The following is a 13,829-nucleotide window of genomic DNA, read 5'->3' on the forward strand; positions in this document are numbered from 1 at the left end:
CTTCACTCAGCGGCAGTGGGCAAACTACTCAGCTCCACATACTGCAACACTTGCTGCAGCTCCTCGTCCCCTTATTGGCTCGTCTGCCACTCTTCCACATCTAAGGCACCAACTACTGACTGGAGGGGGTCTTCCACAACCCCAATCTGCCATATCTCAATGGATGCTGCTTGTTCTAGTGCAATCTTGGATAAGCTATCAGCATTATTGTTGTCATGCCTACCATAGTACTTCACTGTGAAGTCAAAACTTGCCAGCTGGGCCACCCAGCACTGCTCCAAAGCTCCCAACCTTGCTGTCTGCAGGTTATCAGTACCTGCAGTTATCATTTAGCTCCAGTCAAATAGTCCTTAAATTTCTCTGTAAATGCTCCAGTTTGAAAGAGCTATAGTTTGCATCATTCCGCTCCATAGGGTGAAGGCTTTGACTTGCATAGGCGATCACTTGCTCCTGCCCATCTTGGACCTGTGAGAGCACTGCACCCAATCCCTGGTGGCTGGCATGCATATATAAAACAAAGGGCAGAGAGCAATCAGCATAAGCCAAGATAGGGGCTTGTGTAAGACAAGATTTCAACTTTTCAAAAGCACCTGGCATGATGCAGTCCACTCAATCCTAATCCTTTTCTTAGCAAAATTAGGCTACCAGGCCTAAAAATTCTCTCACCTCCCAAACAGTGGTTGGAATGGGCCATTCCTGCATTGCTGCTGTTTTACCTGGATCTGGGCATACACTGGATTTCTCCAACTTGTTAGAAAAATTGACACTTATCTGGCTTCAATTTAAGTCCGTACTGCGACAGTTGCTGGAACACCTTTCCCAAATGATGAAGATAGTCAGAAAAATCTGTGGAGTACACAATAATGTCTTCTAAATAAACTAATAGTAAGTCTGTAATATATCCACCCAAACAGTGTTGCATTAGCCTCTGAAAAGTGGCTGGGGCATTACACATGCCAATGGGAATACACTGGAATGCAAATAACCCCAAAGGTGTCATGAAAGCAGTTTTTGGTCAATCATCAGGGTGTACTCCCACCTGCCAATAGCCACTGGTTATGTCCAGGGAACTAAAACACTCAACCCTGGTTAACATGGTCAATTTCTCCTCTATTTGAGGGAGTGGGAAAGCATCTTTGTGCGTAACTGCATTCCTATAGTCTATGCAAAACCACCATCCTCCCATCCTTCTTCTTGACCATAAGCCAGAACCTCTCTTCTAGGATACTAAAAAACCACATTAAAGTCAGTTGGGATCCTGTATGTTTGGACTTCTACAACAGGACAATGTACACTAGTCAACATTTGAAGTGGACCAAAACCTTTCACCAAAGTCCTAAAACCAAAATGTGTTTCTTTCACAATTCATGCATAACATGTAAGTCTGTTATTAGTCAATGTTGTCATTAATGAAATGTTATCCTTCATGGCTTTTGATGGTCTCCAGACATGATTGTTTGTCATTAGGTACCAATTGACCTGTCATAGGTGTCCGTAATTGGGAACTGGTCATCATTTAAGGCTCTGAAAGCTTCACTTGAGTTCAGAAAGCATTGAAAATGCCACATTTAGTGAGATTGCAGGATTCTGGCCTCAACAGGGCCATTGGGATGCTGCAAGGAGGCATGACTCAGCGTGAAGTTGCAGACGCAGTCGGAACGTCTCAAAGTGTCATTTCCAGAGCCTGGAACAGGTTCAGAAGGTCTGGTAGTGTGAGTAGAAGGCATGGTGGAGGCAAACAACGGGTCACAACACCAAGTCAAGACAGACACTTGACCCTGCATGCCCGCAGAAATCATTTCATGCCTGCAGTCAGCCTGAGAAATGACCTTCAGGAGTGGTGCGAGTGTCCACTCAGACTGTGAGGAGACGACTTCATGAAGTTGGCTTGAGAGCCAGAAGACCAGCTGTGAGGGTGCCTCTTTCCAGAGCACACAAACTGGCACGTCTGCAGTGGGCCACAGAACACCGGTGGACACTGAATTAGTAGAGTACAGTGCTCTTCACAGATCCCGGTTCTGTGTGAACTTCCTAGACAGGCATAGGAGGGTCTGGCATCGCCCTGGGGAGAGTAATTTGCCACAAAATGTTGTACAGCATGACAGTTTTGGCGGATCATCGGTCATGGTTTGGGGAGGCATCTCCATGGGTGGAAGGACAGAGCTTGTCATCGTCGAAAATGGCAGCCTGACAGGCCAAAGGTATAGGGATGAAATCCTGAGACCAGTTGTGCGACCATATGCTGGTGCAATGTGGCCAGATGGATTCATGCTTATGGATGACAACGCTCGCCCACATCGAGCAAGGCTGGTGACGGAATTCTTGGAGGAGGAAGGCATCTCAAGGATGGCCAGCCCAGTCACCCGACTTGAACCTCATTGAACACATTTGGGAGCAGCTACAGTCAAGAGTGCAAGCATGCCACGTCCCTCCAGGAACCCGTGTGGAGTTGTGAACAGCATTGCTGGAGGAATGGCAAGCCATCCCTCAACAGAATATCCAAAAACTCATCTCAAGCATGCACAGGCGATGTGAGGCTGTGATCAATGTCAGAGGTGGTAACACTGACTACTGACTGGTTGTCTCAATGCATAACGTTTGTTGATTCTTGTTTATGACTTGTTTGTCGCATTTGTTAAACCATGCAATTCATGTTTGTTTTACAGTACGAACTCAGATTTTTGATCTGCTGTAACATGTGCAATAACATCTTGTTTTGTTGAACTGGAAAAAGCTTTCTTTCCTGTTTTGGGTCCTGCTTCAAGCTCTGATGCTCTGATGCTCCACACAGAGTGACTACAGTACAGTACAGTATTGCACTGCAGGCAATAATGTTTAGGAGGCATTTCCAGTCCATTGTGACTTCAGGTGAATCACAGAAGTACTGAACAACCAACAGTTTTTTGGTGCACTCTTGTCTTCACAAATGTGTGACAAGCCACTTCACACCTTGTGACAAACAATCATGTCTGGGCACCATCAAAAGTGATGAGGCATGAAATTCCATTGATGACAACATTGATTAATAGCAGACTTACTTGTTATACATGAATTTTGAACAATACCCATTCTTGTCTTAGGACAACTTTGATGAACTTTTTTGATCCACTTCAAATGTTGACTACTGTAGTTTAAAACTTGCCTGTGTTCCCCGCTCTCTCTGCAGTTGAGTGCAATGTGACCTGGCTGCTGGCAACATTGAGGGGGCACATGGTTCGGAGGAACCACAGGGCTGGATGGCCTTAACTCCCTCACCACTTCCTGGTTAGATTCTCGAATCTGCCCCCTAACCTCCTCCAGGATTTCATGTTTCAACTCAGCTCTCCAGTCAGTTTTCTGTGGGTGAGAGTCAAACCCATCTGGCCTACTCACAGTGGCACAAGCAGTCTCATACCTTCATTGGCCGTACTCCATCTCCAACAACAGGGCCTACTGGTACAACTCTGCAGATGTCCCCTCTGGATTGTGATGAGCAAACATCTTCAGAGCCCTTAGCATTGGACCATCCCAATGGGTGCCGTGGAAAACCAGCATCATTTTAACTCTCTTACTCTCTTACCCTTTACCTCGAATTCCTCATGTGAGTGGTGAAAAACGTCCTCGGTCTCCAAAACTGTCCTGCCAACTATGCCAAATGTGATGTGGCACAGACCATGAGCCAAATAATATCATTAAAGTAGCTGATTGCGCCACCTTGACTTTTTGAGACCCTTGGAAACTCAATGTACTGTATCTCTGCCTCTTTCTCTTTTAGGTTCATTCAGTTTGGGAAGTAGGACATTAAAGACGTCAACACTCAAGAGGTACTCAAACTTACATAATTATTTATGGCAATAAATAGCATAAAAAATGTAAATCACAAGAAACACAGAAAAATAGAAATAAAAAGAAAAAACGTCCATTAAAACTCAGTCCAAGTCAAAGTCCATTGTCCTTCATCTGATACAGTTCCAGAGTAAAATCTACACAGTGGTTGTTACAGTCCAGCTCAAGTCCATACAGTTTTAGCAGGAATCAGCTAATGGCTCAACTAGAAAAGAGAAGAGAAAACACTGCCAGTACCTCAAGTCCAGTTTTAGTTCATCATCTTAACCCCTGGTTTCTTCGCCCTTCACTCATGCACACACACAGCACTAAACACCATAAGCCCACGCAAGTCTAGTGCCACAGCATAAGAGGTGATTATAAAATCCCGCCAGGGTGGCAACAATTCCTTCTACAGTCTCTAGTAAAATGATAAAAAAAAATCAGGCAGCGCTGGTCGTCACTCACTCATTACCCATCAGCAATTCCTTAGGCAATTAAATCAAAGAGCCGTACTCACAATCAACCGGGCAGCATTCCCTGCTGCCCAGTCCATTACAATATTCAGCATTGTTCAAACACCCTGCCTATCTCTTCCGATCTCCACCTCCAGCGTGCTCATCCACTCCTCTACGGCTGCTCGCTCGCTCTACTCACAGCTCAACTTCTCTGTGCAGCATAGTTAATCACCCATCTCCACTTTGTGCAGCAAAATCACCTTGTGTCGGTCTTGATTCAGCCTCACCATTTGCGAAGAATCCACTCGGCCATGCGCTCTTCCGGAATGCCAGTGCTTGGGCAGTACAGCTCCTCCAGTGACTTCTGGAGTCCCCACCTATTTGGTGAAAACCTATCACACTGGGCTACAAAAGAAAAACAAATAAACTAAACAATCTCCAACACATACTCATCATAATAATAAAAATACACATCGTATTACCAATGATGATAAAAGGAAATCATGATAACACAAAACGCCAAAGAAGATTCAGCATATAAATAAAAATACAAAAAAAAGAAATACACAAATAATACAGTACAAATCAGCCCCATGACGTACGGATGTATTGGCCAATTGCTGAGCAGTGCCAGCTAGACTATTGTAAGACAGCAAGATATGAAACTGATCTCTAAATGTACTATCTATACCTGTTTAATCATGTCAAGAAACTCCTGATACTATGGATGTCCAGAAAGGCCATGCATTTTTTTTCTTGTGATCTCAAGATCATTTTCTCGATCACAAATTATTCTCAATTCCATGTCGAAATGCATTATTGGCCATACATACTGTACATCAGGGAGCAGCTTAACAGAAAGTGACTGGTGCAGTGGTTGACTTACAGCCCTATAGCCCTAAGGTTGTGAGTTCAAACTTGAGCTTGGGTGACTGTGTGGCATTTGACTACATTTTTCCCAAATTTCCCCTTCAGGATTAACAAAGTCCGTCCATCCATCCATCTATCCATGGAGATGTCCAGGTCCCTTACAACTTTTGTTATCCTGAGGTCAAAAGAAAGAAAATGTATGGCCTTTCTGGACTTCTGTATGATTCAGAGTTAGTGAAACATTATTATTCTTCCAGTACCTGCAGCACCGTATCATTAGGGTCCATCACTAAACTGCAGCTAAAGAAAAGTGTGAAAAAGAAAAAGTGTGAAAAAACTGACATTAGCAACAGCTTGATTTCAGTATGCTCTAGAGCTATGAAATGCAAGCCACTCTAATAGCTTACTGCTCACTCATACAAACCTATTAGCTGAAAATTTCTAAACCTACTTCTACAACAAAAAGCACATTCTATGACACCCACTTGTTGGTCATATCCAAATTCACGTTTGTAATGAATTGTGATGATTTTAGCATAATTAGTAGTAATTGATACTGATAGATAAATAGAAATTTTATCAGATACAGTTACTGTATGAGAGTGGATGAGTAGTTGCTATTATATGATGAATTGTCCTATAGTATACAATTTTCTGCAAGGTCGTCAATTTTGCTCTTAAACAAGTTGTACAATATTGTGTACCTTGTCTAGATTATAATCACACACACACAGTCTTCTGATAATTTGTACACCTTTGTATTTTTGTCTTGTTATGGCTATTAATTATGACTTTTATTAATTATAAGTTTTTCCATTGTACATTTTTCCCACTGTTTATCTTGTCATTCAAAGAAATTCAGTTCATAATGGTTGACTTTGCCACTGTCTGTCTCACATTGCTTATGTCATGATGTAGGTGTAGAGCCCCAACAATGGTTGAAGCCCAGGGATCCCAACCATCACAAGTCCATTCCTGGTTTTTAGTCCCAAAATTTACTCCGCACCACTTTCAGTTGGACTTTATCTGGATTTATTCTAGACCCCTTCAAACTTGGTCTTTAATCAGTCACAGATAGTCCTGGTCTTGGACTTGTTATGGACTTGACAATGGCAGTCTTGGCTAGAGCCTTAATGATTGATATGATGAAGTTTTCTGTTAGGAGACACAGGACATAGGACTTCGCACTTTTTCATTTTTTTGGAAACATGACAAGCTGGGCTTTTTGGTTTGTTAACTTCAAACGAGAAAAAAGAGGCTGGGAAAGGATAGAATTTTTGTAGCTGCAGTAAAGTATCTGATAACAGGAACTGACTAAAATTACATGTAACTATAAGTGAATAAGATGTATGGTGTGCCTTTCTTTAATAAATAAAAATTGTAATTGTTGAAAAATTGCCAAGATATTAGAGCAGTAAAACACTTTGGGACATACAGTTATAAAATAATCAATTTTGGACTGGTAACAGTAACTCTGATTAAATTTTCCTATAACATCATGCTGCCAGGTTTATTCTTCCTTACTTAAACAATGCACTCTTTAACTCCCAGCTGGCAAGTAACACCACCAGGGAAGTGGAATCCTGTAGCAGATTTGTATGTGTATACATTTTCAAATTTATCTATTTTTATCCCTTTATTTCCATATTAATTTAATAATTCATCAAATAAACATTTTTGGTTGTTTCAGCCCCCACATAGCAATGACCATGAGATTATAAAATACAAATCATTAGGTTTGACTTTTTCAAACACTTCAGAGGTAGGTCAAACAACTTCTGATATTTTATTATTGCATACGGTATGGACATAGTATTGACATATTATTAATGACAACAATCTTTAGACTGCAGATAGCTAATTAAAATATAATCGTCTATTTTGCACCTGGAATAAAGGAATCCTTGCAGCAACTGTACAGCAGAGTACAACAGGGGATACAGAGGTATTCCCAGGGCAGCTATTTCTATGTATTTCCATTTGTGATGTCACTCACTTTAAGTAACCTCTTTATCCTGGCCAGTATCATGGTAGATCTGCAGCCTATCCCGGGATAGTAAGGCAGTAATGGATGGGTGTATTGCAGGGCACCATGCACACACATTCATGCACTCATTCACATGTGTATATGCAATTTATCTTAGCCATTCTATCTACTGGCATGTTTTTGGGAGGTGGGAGGACTGGAGGAAGGAAACCCACACAAACATGGGGAGAACATGCACAGAAACTCCACACAGTGTCCTGAACTCAGAATTAAACCTGGGAACTTGGAGCTATGAGTCAGCAATGCTACCCATTGCACCACCATTTGCAGTGAATTAAATATATTAACCACAACCTTCTGTGCAGCTTATAACTGTTAGTTAGCTTACAGCTACTGTGATAAATTAGCTGGAAATGGGGAAGTAGCAGCCAATATATAATTAAAATATATAAATCATTTTAAGACACTATAGGTATGTGCCAATCTCTGCTCACTGCGGAAGTAATCAGAACTCAGAATCAGTCAATCAAAAGATTAGTCAATCAAACTGAGGTCAAATTTAAGGTACAATAAAATGGCCACATCAAATTGGTAGAGCATCAAAACCAGCATACACCATATCAGTACAGACACTTTATGGTCTCATAATTAATTAAATTAATTGATTTTACAGGAAAAATTTTACATAATTTTGTAAAAATTGCTTTGCCTCAATTTTATCTTATGATTTGTCAGGAGGGTGTTTCGGAGAAGGGGTTTTATCAGGAGGATGTGCAGCAGTCATTCATGGACATTAGGATGTGTAGGCCATTATGGGGGTTGTACACCAGTGGTGGAATTTCCCTGACAACCGACTCCTAGTTACTGAGACACCGCTACCTGCCATCACCCTTGATTGTATGTCTTGTGTGTGAATGAGGGCTTTAGTGGACTGGCATCTCGACCAGGGTGAATTTAGGTTTGTGGCTTCCTATATTTCAGCAGTGCTTGCTGCTACCTGGTCCATTGCAAAAGCTATTTATATAGGCTTAAACTACAGGTACTATAACAGTGGCAAAGAAATTTCAATCTGGCTTATGAAATGCATGCTACAGGTGATGTAATAACTGTTATGCCTCCCTTTCTTATTGTAAGACCTCGGGTAATTAAAGTGTCTTTCAAAAGTGGAAGATGTGACCATGTGACAGAAAATCTAACCTCTAACACCTCTTTCTAACAGCTCTTTCTCACACCTCCTTCAAACCCTTAACACTTCTTACTCAGCTTACTTGAGATGCAAGCTCAATTTTTAAGTGGTAGTGTTGGTGTTAGCAAGCTAAAAAGTTCAGTATAACAAAATTACATTTCAGTGCACACAGATAATTACATTTAAAAAAAAGTGTAATCATCTATGTGCATCGAAACGTAATTTTGCGTAAAATGTAAAATGTAATTTTATTTAAAACTAAATTGCCTATACAAAACAAACAAACAAAAAATGGTTCATATTTTCATGTCTGAGAATTAAGAAAATAATAAATACAACTAATTTGCCAAAAAACAAACAAAGCAGCCTAGATATACAAAGTTATTGAAACCAAAACCAAATGGTTACATACACAATGTCACATTCTATCATTAGCTATGTTTATAAGCAGCCTAATAATACATTACTAATCAGACTGATAGGTCTGGCATATAAAAAATACAGGAAAACAAATTGTAAACAACTCAGTCAGGAATACAGTAAACCCATTGAGGCCAATCCTAATTAGTTCCTATGACACTGAATAGAGATGGGCTAATATCATTTTTAATAATCCATTACATATAGGCATGGGGGAAAAAAGTAAACCCTCCTTCAATTCTGTGTTTTTACTTCTTAGGGCCTAAATAACAATTGTGTTCATGGCTGATGTCCTTTCTTCTTGGCATGATGTAAACACACACACCTGAGTGCTCCAGAACACTAAACTGCCAGAAGTTTTGTTTTTATTGAGGTAGTCACACTTCTTGATGATTAAGTAATCTTGTGTATTTCATTAGTAACACCAGACTGTTAATCACTCTCTTAATGTTTGTGGAAGTAGGAAGGGTGTACTTATTATTCCTCGCCTGGTTTCTAATGTTCGTTTACATTTTTTTTTGAAAAATGACTACATAGTCTACAAATCTGTTGTGTTTATTGTTGTTATGTAGGCCCTGATGAATAAAAACTTAGAATTGAAGGAGGGTGTACTTTCTTTTTCCCATGATTGTAGAAGAATAATTGCCATGTAAACCTTTGTGTCTGATAACTTTCTCTATCACAATTTACTTGTGAATTCTGCTCATGTGTGTTTGAGTCACAATGGATTACCCTTGTGTAATAAATCGGTCTTGTGAGAAGAAGCAGTTCGAGAGTTTAATCCATTTACAATAATTGTGAAGTTTGATGGGCATCAAACTTACATATTGCGTCAGATGAGGGACACAAATTGACAAACTTGATTCCTACTTCTACTTCTTTTTGTTCAATCGGCCCAGTCATGGCGACTCATTTCATAGAAACTCATTTCATAATGGTTGACTTTGCCACTGTCCATCTCACATTGCTCAGACCTATAGTTATAGTAGCTGCTGTTTTGTTATATCAGCCTTGCTTTTTGCTTTTTGAAGCAGTTGTAGATTCATGTCATGGTGTAGGTATAGAGCCCCAACAATGGTTCAAGCCCGGGGACCCCACCCTCACAAGTCCAGTCCTGGTTTTAAGTCTCAATATTGACTAGGCCCGACTTTCAGTTGGACTAGATTGTGATTTATTCTCAACCCCCTTAAAACTTGGTCTTTAATCAGTCACAGATAGTAATGGTCTTAGACTTGTCATGGGCTTGACAGTGGTGGTCTTGACTATAGCCTTAATGATTGATATGGTGAAGTTTTCTGTTAAGAGACATTTATTTAACATTTATGTAAGGAGTCTCCAGTGTCAGCACTTTGCAGAGTTCAGTACGTTTTCTGACACAAGACATAGGACTTCGCACTTTTTCATTTTTTTTTTTTTGGAAACATGACAAGCTGGGCTTTTTGGTCTGATTAACTTCAAACGAGAAAAAATGTACAGCATGCCGGGATACAGAGATCTTTCCAGGGCAGCTATTTCCTATTGTATCTGGAATCCATGCCTGTTGCAAGAGAAAAGAAAATACAAGGACAAGAAAAGTTTGGAAATGCATAAAATGCATAAAACTGTGCAGTTTAAATGTGACAGTGTGGCATGATCGGGGCTGTAGTCTTAACTTAAACTAATGTGGAAAATATCCTTTGATTTTCAAAAATCTTGTGGAAGTTCTTCAAAATTACAGTAATTGACAGGAAAATGATCAAAATGTCTATAGCTTATGAGTGCATTTCTTGTCTTTTGTATGACGATTTGTGATATCTATCACTTTTAGTAAGCTCTTTATCCTGGCCAAGATCTTACTGGATCCGGAGCCTATTCTGGGACAGTAAGGCAGGAATGGATGGGTGAATTGCAGGACAGCATGCACACACTTTCAAGCACTCATTCATAACTATATGCAATTTATCTTAGCCATTTCATCTACTGGCATGTTTTTGGGAGGTGGGAGGATACTGGAGGAAGGAAACCCCCACAAACATGGGGAGAACATGCACAGAAACTCCACACAGTGTCCTGAACTCAGAATTAAACCTGGGAACTTGGAGCTGTGAGTCAGCAATGCTACCCATCGCACCACCATGCCACAGAGAAAACAATAATTTGTACTGAATTAAATATATTAACCACAGCCTTCTGTGCAGCTTATGACTGTTAGTTAGCTTATAGCTTCTGTGGTAAATTAGCTGGAAATGGGGAAGTAGCAGCCAAGTGCACAAAGACAGCAGTAAACAGCAAACAAATAAAAAACGAGTTTCCGTACTCCAACACAACAGCCATTTAACGTTCTGCATAATTTTATATATGTATATATAAATGAGTAAGCAATGAAACTAACACACATAGAAAATATATATATATATATATATATATATATATATATATATATATATATATATATATATATATATATATCATTTTTAGATTAGATTCAACATTATTGTCATTGTTCAAAGTACATATACTAAGCCAATGAAATGCAGTTAGCATCTAACCAGAAGTGCATAAGTGGCATATTTACAATAAATTACAAATAAGGATATATAGCTATGAGGGTGATATGTACAGGGGAATGGATGACTTATGTACAGGAGGTGCAGTAGGTATTATAAATAGGGATAAATGTGATCTATAAAAAATGAAGGTCTTTTAAATAAAGATCAATCAAATATGATCACAAGATGTTATGAAAGTGTAACCTCAAATAAGTTAATCTACTGTAAAATTTTGAAGAAATTGTTATTGGCTTATCAATGAAATTAAACTATAAATCATTTTAAGACACTATAGAAATCTGCCAATCTCTGCTCACTGTGGAAGTAATCAGAATTCAAAGTCAGAATCAGTCAATCAAAAGATTAGTCAATCAAACTGAGGTCAAATTTAAGGTACAATAAAATGGCCATATCAAACTGGTAGAGCATCAAAACCAGCATACACCATATCAGTAAAGACACTTTATGGTCTCATAATTAATTAAATTAATTGATTTTACAGGAAAAATTTTACATAACTTTGGCAAAGAAATACTTAGCCTCAATTTTATCTTATGATTTGTCAGGAGGGTGTTTTGGAGAAGGGGTTATATATGGAGCATGTGCAGCAGTCATTCATGGACATTAGGATGTGTAGGCCATTGTACACCATGTACACCAGTGGTGGAATTACCCAGTTACTGAGACACCGCTACCTGCCATCACCCTTGATTGTATGTCTTGTGTGTGAATGGGTGCAGATGGAGGGCTGTAGTGGACTGGCATCTCGACCAGGGTGAATTTAGGTTTGTGGCTTCCTATATTTCAGCAGTGCTTGCTGCTACCTGGTCCATTGCAAAAGCTATTTATATAGGCTTAAACTACAGGTACTATAACAGTGGCAAAGAAATTTCAATCTGGCTTATGAAATGCATGCTACAGGTGATGTAATAACTGTTATGCCTCCCTTTCTTATTGTAAGACCTTGGATAATTAAAGTGTCTTTCAAAAGTGGAAGATGTGACCATGTGACAGAAAATCTAACCTCTAACACCTCTTTCTAACAGCTCTTTCTCACACCTCCTTCAAACCCTTAACACTTCTTACTCAGCTTACTCGAGATGCAAGCTCAATTTTTAAGTGGTAGTGCTGTAACAAAATTACATTTCGATGCACACAGATGATTACATTAAAAAAAAAAAAAGTTTCAATGTTTAAACCTAAATTGCATATACAAAAAGAAAATTGGTTCATAATTTCATGTCTGAGAATTAAGAAACTAATGAATACAACACATTTGCCAAAAGAAAAACAAAGCAGCTTAGATATACAAAGTTATTGAAAACGAAACCAAATGTACACATTGTCACATTCTATCATTAGCTATGTTTATAAGCAGCCTAATAATACATTAATAATCAGACTGATAGGTCTGGCATAAAAAATATAGGAAAACAAATTGTAAACACCTCAGTCAGGAATACAGTAAACCCATTGAGGCCAATCCTAATTAAGTCCTATGACACTGAATAGAGATGGGCTAATATCATTTTAATAATCCATTACATATAGGCATGGGGGAAAAAAGTAAACCCTTCTTCAATTCTATGTTTTTACTTCATAGGGCCTAAATAACAATTGTGGTCATGGCTCCAGAACACCAAACCGCCAAAAGTTCTGCTTTTATAGTCACACTTCTTGATGATTAAGTAATTTTGTGTATTTCATTACACCAGGCTGCTAATTACTCTCTTAATGATTGTGGAAGTAGAAAGGGTGTACTTATTATTCCCCGCCTGGTTTCTGAATGTTGTTTTACTTTTGTGGAAAAAATTACTACATATTCAAATCTGTTTTTTTTTTTTTTTTTTTTGTCACCTGTGGTGACTTGTTTCACCATGTGACACAGTGTCTGCAATTGACTAAACTAGCCTTGAGTCTCAAATTGCCTACTTATGTATTGTTTTAGACAGTTATTGAGTACTAACACTAAGCATTTTTCATATTTATGAATTTTAAATAAACTCTCATGTATCCTTCAAAGCAACCGAAAGGTCTGTCATGTGTACCAGTCTTCTGGATCTTTTAGATTACTAAATTCATTTGAATGTAAGGTCAATGATTTTGATTTGAGATGCAGCTTGTGACAATAATCACTACGACAGCAGAAAGTTTTAGACAGAACTTGTCAGTGTGTTTAATTTTACAGTTAGACTTGGAACCCAGACGAATGGGATGTTTTGACTCTGACATGCCGTCTGGTAGATGTCACATTTAATGAATGCTGTATGCTTTGGGTCATTATCATGGTTAAAAGTGAACCTTCACCATAATCTGAGGTCTTATGCACTCTGGAACAAGTTTTCTACAAGAACCTCTTTGTACACCTGACAATCTGATAACTTTCAACTGATACCTAATAACTGATAGCTGATACCTCACATCTAACTTGACTGGCATGTGATAACTGATGTTTAATACAAATGTATGTTCCTTTCTGATACACAAAGCTCTATTAGAACAACACTGATAACCGACAACGATACACTATTAAACACATACTACAATGCTTTTGTTGTAATTTTGGCTCTCCGGTG

This window comes from Pangasianodon hypophthalmus, chromosome 26, assembly GCF_027358585.1.
Source record: "Pangasianodon hypophthalmus isolate fPanHyp1 chromosome 26, fPanHyp1.pri, whole genome shotgun sequence".
Classification (NCBI taxonomy): Eukaryota; Metazoa; Chordata; class Actinopteri; order Siluriformes; family Pangasiidae; genus Pangasianodon; species Pangasianodon hypophthalmus.